The sequence below is a fragment of the Leptopilina boulardi genome, unplaced genomic scaffold, assembly GCF_019393585.1.
Source record: "Leptopilina boulardi isolate dan_hultmark-lab unplaced genomic scaffold, ZJU_Lbou_2.1 LbouV2_193, whole genome shotgun sequence".
NCBI classification, from domain to species: Eukaryota; Metazoa; Arthropoda; class Insecta; order Hymenoptera; family Figitidae; genus Leptopilina; species Leptopilina boulardi.
The window spans coordinates 1,129,838-1,137,307 of NW_026137744.1; positions in this window are offsets into that span (position 1 = coordinate 1,129,838).

Sequence of the window (7,470 nt, forward strand, 5' to 3'; positions counted from 1 at the left end):
GAAAATGGCGAAACGATGAGCGTGGCTCTTTTGCCCATCTACGCAAAACTGCCGGCAATGAAATTTTCCGCGATAAAAAAAAAAAAGAATAAAAAATTGTTACGATTTTTTTTTTAAATATATATAAAATTTGTACCTATATACTTCTTTCTCTTTGTCCGTAAACCACTGTTCAATTTAAAAATTCCATTTTTGAAATACAGATCACAATATTACACTGTTTTATAAATCTTTATTTCTATAAAATTTATATATATATATATATATATATATAGGTATAAGTATTGATATCCGTCTATGATGAGTTTTAAGTAGTTTTTGTCATAGTTATGGAATTGTAAACTTAATTTCTAGGATGATACAAGACTAATTTGTATTACTTTTAGGTATACTTTTAGATTTGATAATTCTAATATTACTTTATTATATATTCTAGTAGTTTATATTGAAAAAATCTTAATTTAATATCAATTTGTTTAGTTAATAATAAAAATTAATAACATTATTAATTTAATATCGATAGGTATATAGATGTGTCGAGGTGTCGAGAAATTCAAGCCAGATAGCACTACGTAAGCTTTCAACAACATTGCGGCAAGCAATATTGCCAACCATGCACGGCAAACTTGCCGCAAGCTTACTGCAAGCTTCAAATGTCCCACTTCACCCAAACTTGCATGGTAAGCTTACCGAAAGATTGCAGTATAAGGTTACTGCAAGATTACACAATAAGATTATCGCAAGATTGCTCAGTAAACTTGCACGGTAAGCTTGTAGCTAGGTTGATGCAAAGTTACCAAATAACCTTGCTTTAAACATTTAATTAATGTAATAGAATTGATATAATAAAATTATATAAATATATCATTATTATAATTATTATATAAATTAGACGAAACATTAAAAAAAAATTTTTTAGGTTGAAAGTAAGGTTATTTGGTAACCTTGCACCAACCTTGCTACAAGCTTACTGAGCAATCTTGCGATAATCTTATTGTGCAATCTTAAAGTAACCTTACACTGCAATCTTTCGGTAAGCTTATCTTGCAAGCTTGGGTTATGTGCGGGACATATGAAGCTTGTAGTAAGCTTGCGACAAGTTTGCCGTGCAAGGTGGGCAATATTGAGAGGCAAGCTTGCCGCAACGTTACTGCAAGCTTACGAGCTATCTGACTGGAATTTCTCGACACCAAAGAAATTTTTCATAAAAAATTTATTTCGAATCAGTCAAATTTTACTGAATTTTAAAGTTTCTCTTCTCTAAATAAATATATACATGGAAAAAAAAGAAAAAGTAATTTTTACTACTTTTATATATATAGTAAAACGGGAACTGTCCGAAGTTTGTGCGCATTTCTGTCAACTTTTACTCCAAAAATAGTAAAATTTACTATTTTTGTAGTAAATTTTACTGTTCCGTAGTAATTTTTACTATTTCTGGAGTAAATTTTACTATTTTTGGAGTAAAAGTTGCCAGAAATGCGCACAAACTTCGGACAGTTCCCGTTTTACTATATGAAAGTTGTAAAAATTACTTTTTCTTTTTTTCCGTGTACATTTTGTCGTAAATCTATATCTGTTGTTTTTAATTGGAAGGCTCAATTAATGGTCCTATAAGACAGAAAGGCAGAATTAAAAAATATTTTAGGTACTCACAATACAGTTTCCTTGAAGAATATAGCAGCAATAAGAGAAACTTATACCTGAAACAGAAAAAAAATTTATTATAGTGAAAAGATCAATTTACTATTAATAAATTTAATAAAATAAAATTATTCACAATATTTGGATTTTCTTTTAATTTTTCAATTAGGTACACCTGTTTACAAAGACCGAATAGTGTGTATAGTTTTATTTATTTATTCAATTAAATGATAAGTCGATTAATTTTTTCAACCATTTTTATTTATTGAGAAACATTTTTATTTTTTAAGGTGATTCCTTCGCCTAATCGAGTTTCAAATTAAATGCGCACGAGGCTCATTGCGGTAATTTTATTTGTTTGTAAAATATTTTATTTTTTATTAACATTAATTAATATTTTGAAAACAAAAAAAAATGACATTTTGTTTAATTTGTTTATTAAAAGCATACATTTTAAGCTTCTTTTTAAGAGGTAAAAAAAAGAAACAAAAAACTGTACTTTATTAAAAAAAAGACAAAAATATTTTTCATTTTCAAAAAAAAGCAGGAAAAAACCTTTTGAAATGATACTGTAGGTCAAAATGTTTTTCATCCTTTTTTACAATATATATAGTTATGATTTTTTAAAAAATGCAATGCTCACATTTTGGCAATTGGATCACTTGAGGAATTTCGCCCCATATATTATATATTATATATAAATATAGTATAGAGAATAAAATTGAATTATTTAGTAAAAATTGTGTTTTTTTTTCTCTCCATAATATATAAATTCTCATTAAATTCCTTAGAGATCATCGGATCCATTAATAAAAGTATATAATCAATTACACACTCATCGCTTTCTCCGACGGTCGTTATCGCTTCGTGTACGTCAACAACGCAGCGCGAGTGTGTAATTCTAGCTTGTGTAAAAAAAAGGGTCGCGATTTAAACGCGCAGAGAATCGGCTCTTTTGTGTCTGAACGTAATAGAATTTATCCACGGTGAGAAAAATCAAATTTCCAATGAACTGAGGACAAACAATCGAGACTTTTGAACACTTGATGGGCAAGACAAAGTTTATAGATCAAATTTTTTAGCAATTTGTTTTTTTTTTGTTTTTTTTTTTTTTTTTTGCAAAAATGCTTTATGTCCTGAGAATGATCATTTTAAGCCATGTCATGGCGGCTTCTTTTGAACAAATTTTTCTTTATCGACAGCATCGAGACTTTTAAGAGGTCCAGGATCAGTAATTGATTAATCATGATCCTAGAGGATGCGTATATGTATACTGTCTCTTGACGACAGACAATATTATAAAAAATGTGTATCGACTTGACGTGGGGTCCGAAAACACTTATATATATAGGATACTCATCGTCATTATCCGGCGTTTCGATTCACTGATCTTTCAAGGTCAATTTATAGACTATATCGGCCATCCGCTGAACGGACGTGAATCTTCATACCGTAACTTAAATCATAAGAAAAAAGTATTTCTAACTTGAAAAAAAAAAAATTCTGTATGTCCTCACTCCGATGTGTACAAAAGAATTGTCTTATTAATTAAAATTTAATGTTTAAAATAATTTTTTGTATGTATGATGCATTTTTAAGGAAGTTATGAGAATTTAAAAATAAAAAATCATTAAAATTCTAAAATTTTGAATAATTCATATCTTGTAAACGGTTTGTTAAAAAAAAATTGAAAAAAAAATCATGAAAGCTAGTCTCAATTAGTACTAAAAGAACTAAAAGTTTTAAAAAATTTTGAAGATATTAATGTAAACACTGTAAAAAGAAAGTACTAAAACAGTACTGATTTTAGGTATCAAAATAGAACCAAATGACAATTTAGTACCTATGAAGTCGGTATTAAATTAATGCCTTTCTTTTTACAGTGAAATGGTATCTGATTTATAGCATATACAATACTTCATATATGAACTAAATAATATTTATTTAAATCAAATAATAATCAATATTTATTTGGAACCAAATAACATTTGTGCTATTCCAGGTGAGATTTTGACTTTTTCGGAGTAGGTTAACCGATTGCAATGAAACTTTGGAATTTTGTTATATATAGTAAGACTAATCTTTAACGTAAATTGCAGCTTAAAATATTTGTTAGTTTACGAGATTTGCAATAATAACAAAAAATTTTAAACTACTATATCTTCCGTTCTAATAATCGGATTAAGGTCTACTTTTTTTTAAAAATGTCAAGGAAAATGAGAGGAATAAATCTCTTTTAGAACAATTTTTTATAATTTTACAACTAAAAAAATTATTAAATAATAATTGAATAAATTTCACGCGACAATCTAAAATTCAATCACTTAAACGCTAAAATGATCTTACCTGTGTTTTCTTTAATGTTCCAAAGGAATCAAATTGTAAATGCAAGTTTAACTTTGTTTATTTTTTATAATTTACGAGTATAAACAATTGGGATTTCTGCTAGTTGACGTGCAGACGACATTGCGCACGCAGCATTCTCACGTAGCCAATTTAGTCCACGAATCACGTCAGCTATGGTTACAGGAGAATGCTGCGTGCGCAATGTCGTCTGCACGTCAACTAGCAGAAATCCCAATTGTTTATACGCGTAAATTATAAAAAATAAACAAAGTTAAACTTGCATTTACAATTTGATTCCTTTGGAACATTAAAGAAAACACAGGTAAGATCATTTTAGCGTTTAAGTGATTGAATTTTAGATTGTCGCGTGAAATTTATTCCATTTACGTTAAAGATTAGTCTTACTAAATATGTATAACAAAATTTCAAAGTTTCATTGCAATCGGTTAACCTACTCCGAAAAAGTCAAAATCTCACCTGGAATCGCACATTTATTTTAAAAAAATAAATATTTATTTAACTATATTGAGACAAATATTTTTCTCTATAGATGTAAATTAAAACAGAAGTTTTATTTCAATTTTTAAAGAAAATATTTTTATTTTTTTCCAAGACAACAAAACATGCGCAATTTTGAATATCAATATTTCCATTATATCCAACATTTTCTTATGTATTTTAAACAAATATATCTATATATGTGTCCTGACGCGGTGAAAGGGACCTTACGGTTCCAAAGCAAATTTTACAGGAGAGGCGCTCGAAGTGTAGCACGAAAATAGACATTTGAGTAGTGGGGACGTACAACTGCAAATCAGCACCACTGCTCACCACTACAACGCTACACTCATATGTCTGTGAGCATGCTACCTTCGTGCATCTTCGGCTCTACCATATCTTGTACCTCCCTACTCTTTCTAAGCTCTGATGTAAACATTGCCCTGGGCCCGGCAAATGGATTCAGTTTATATTAAAGTTAATTGATTAATTTTTATTGACAAAATAATACGTAAATAACTTGAAATATCTTGTTCGGATTTGTCGGATTAATTAGATGAGGGCGAGCTGATTAAGAAGCATCTCCATTTTTAAAAGTAATTTTGTGGTTATAAAAGTTGGATTTTTGACAGAAGTGGGGACAGACATTGAATCTATGTGTCAGTGGCCCAGAAGGTGGCGCCAATTCTAGCTAGTGGCCGCTGCTGAACTAACTTACCCCAAATTACTCCACTTTAAATCTTTAATAAAATAATTTCCTCACAATATTATTGCAAAAATAATATTCCTCTATTATTCCTCCAAATGCCAACTCGAAATACTTTATCCTTTAAAGATGAGAAGAAATTTACGAAACCCCTTTTTGACAATGTTTAAACATTTTTTTAATAATTATTTATTAATTCTCTGAAAATCGTTGTTATCAAATAAAATTAATTTTTATTATTTATTTTATCAACAGAGAAATTTTCAATTTTTACTTTTCTTACAACAGTAAAAATAACATTACTTTTGCTGTATAAATAAGTTATATGTCTTGAATTTAAAATATAAATTATTATTATTATTATACATTATTAAAATAATGAAAATCTAATAAATTGTTTATTGCAATTTTACTGGCTTTAATATGAGATAAATCCATTTTCCGGGCCCAGCGCAATGTATACATCAGAGCTTAGAACTAGTGGGGAGAGACAAGAAATGGTAGAGCCGAAGATGCACGAAGGAAACACGCTCACCGATATACGAGGGTAGCGTCGTAGTGGTTAGCAGTGGTAGTGGTTTTGCAGTAGCCACGAGGCGCCCGAGAATACGCGGAAAAGTACTTATGTTTAAAGCTATATAACACAATAAGTATTTGAAGGAGACAAATTTTAATTGTTGGAAATGAAAAAGCAACTCAAAAACTATCGATTGGTATAAAAAAATAAAAATCGATTTATTTAATCATAAGGTCCCTTTCACCGCGTCAGGACACATATATATTTAAATTCTCTCGAATCACAAATCTAATGGATATTCACTTCATGCGGCATGAAAATTTATTTGGATTTATGAACGAATATATAGTGAAGCCGACTTCTCTTCGTATTTAATCAGTTAGCTCGTTTAGAAGTTTTCGATCAGAAAGATAATGACTATATATATGTATATATATATATATATATAAAGCAGAATTTCCAGATAGGTTTATGCCATGTGTTCTTATCGGCAGAGAGCTTTTAATTTTATTGCTCTATCGTCCTGTAATATGCAACTTGGAACCGGTTGCCGCTTTTATGACGTGTCTGCATCGGCATCCTTTGATTTAATTAACCGTTTTTAAAGGTTTCATTGCCTGATGGGCAGATTGCGCAGCATATAATATAATGGCATCAGCAACAACCACCTTTTCCGGTCGAGCGCGAGAAAAGTCGACACGGAAATTCGGAAGCGATTTCACACTCCGGCTTAGTTAAGCGTAAACGCAATCTTTGTCCACGTTCTTGGAATTAAAAAAAAAAGCCGTGAATGAATTCCAATTTACTTCTAATGGAAGCACAAACAATAAACTAATGGAATTCTAGCGGGATTTTTCAGGTTAATTGAAATGAGTTTGGACTGGATGACTGAACTCGATATTTGAGTCAACGATAAATAAGTTTCGCTAAAAGGAAATAAGACTCTTTATTTATAATTGATAATTGTAAAATATATGAGGGAATTTGTTTCACGTTTGACGAAAGAGAAAAGAATGCGCAATTTGGTAATTAAGCTAAGAGGAATTTATGACTTCCACCGTATATATATAATATATATATATAAAGTCAGTCTTTTCATTTACAATCTATAAAAAAAAATTCCTTCATTGTGTATACAGTGAAAAAAAATTTATTTGATTAAAATATAATCGGTTACTTGTCTATTATCAAATAAATATTTTTGAATTAAATAATTTTTCCTTAATAAAAGATAATTATTTTTTTTTAATTTTGATTCATAGAATGTTACTTTATAATTAAGCTATTTTCATCTATTTCTGTAATTACTACACTGTTAGAAAAAATTGTAAATTTACAACACTTTCATACAGAAAATGATTGAAAATTTCAAAAATTTGTATATGAAATAATTTCAAACACAAATGTTTGAAAGTGTTGTAAATTTACAATATTTTAATACAAAAGTGTTTAAATAATTCAAAATTTTTTTTATGAAATAATTTCAAACACAAATGTTTGAAAGTGTTGTAAATCTACAATAGTTTAATACAAAAATGTTTGAATAATTCACAATTTTTTTTATGAAATAATTTCAAACACAAATGTTTGAATGTATTGTAAATTTACAACACTTTCATACACAAAGTGATTGAAAATTTCAAAAATTTGTATATGAAATAATTTTTAATACATATGTTTGAAATTTTTGCAAATTTACAACACTTTAATACAGAAAATGTTTGAAAAATTCAAAAATTTGTTTATGAAATAATTTCAA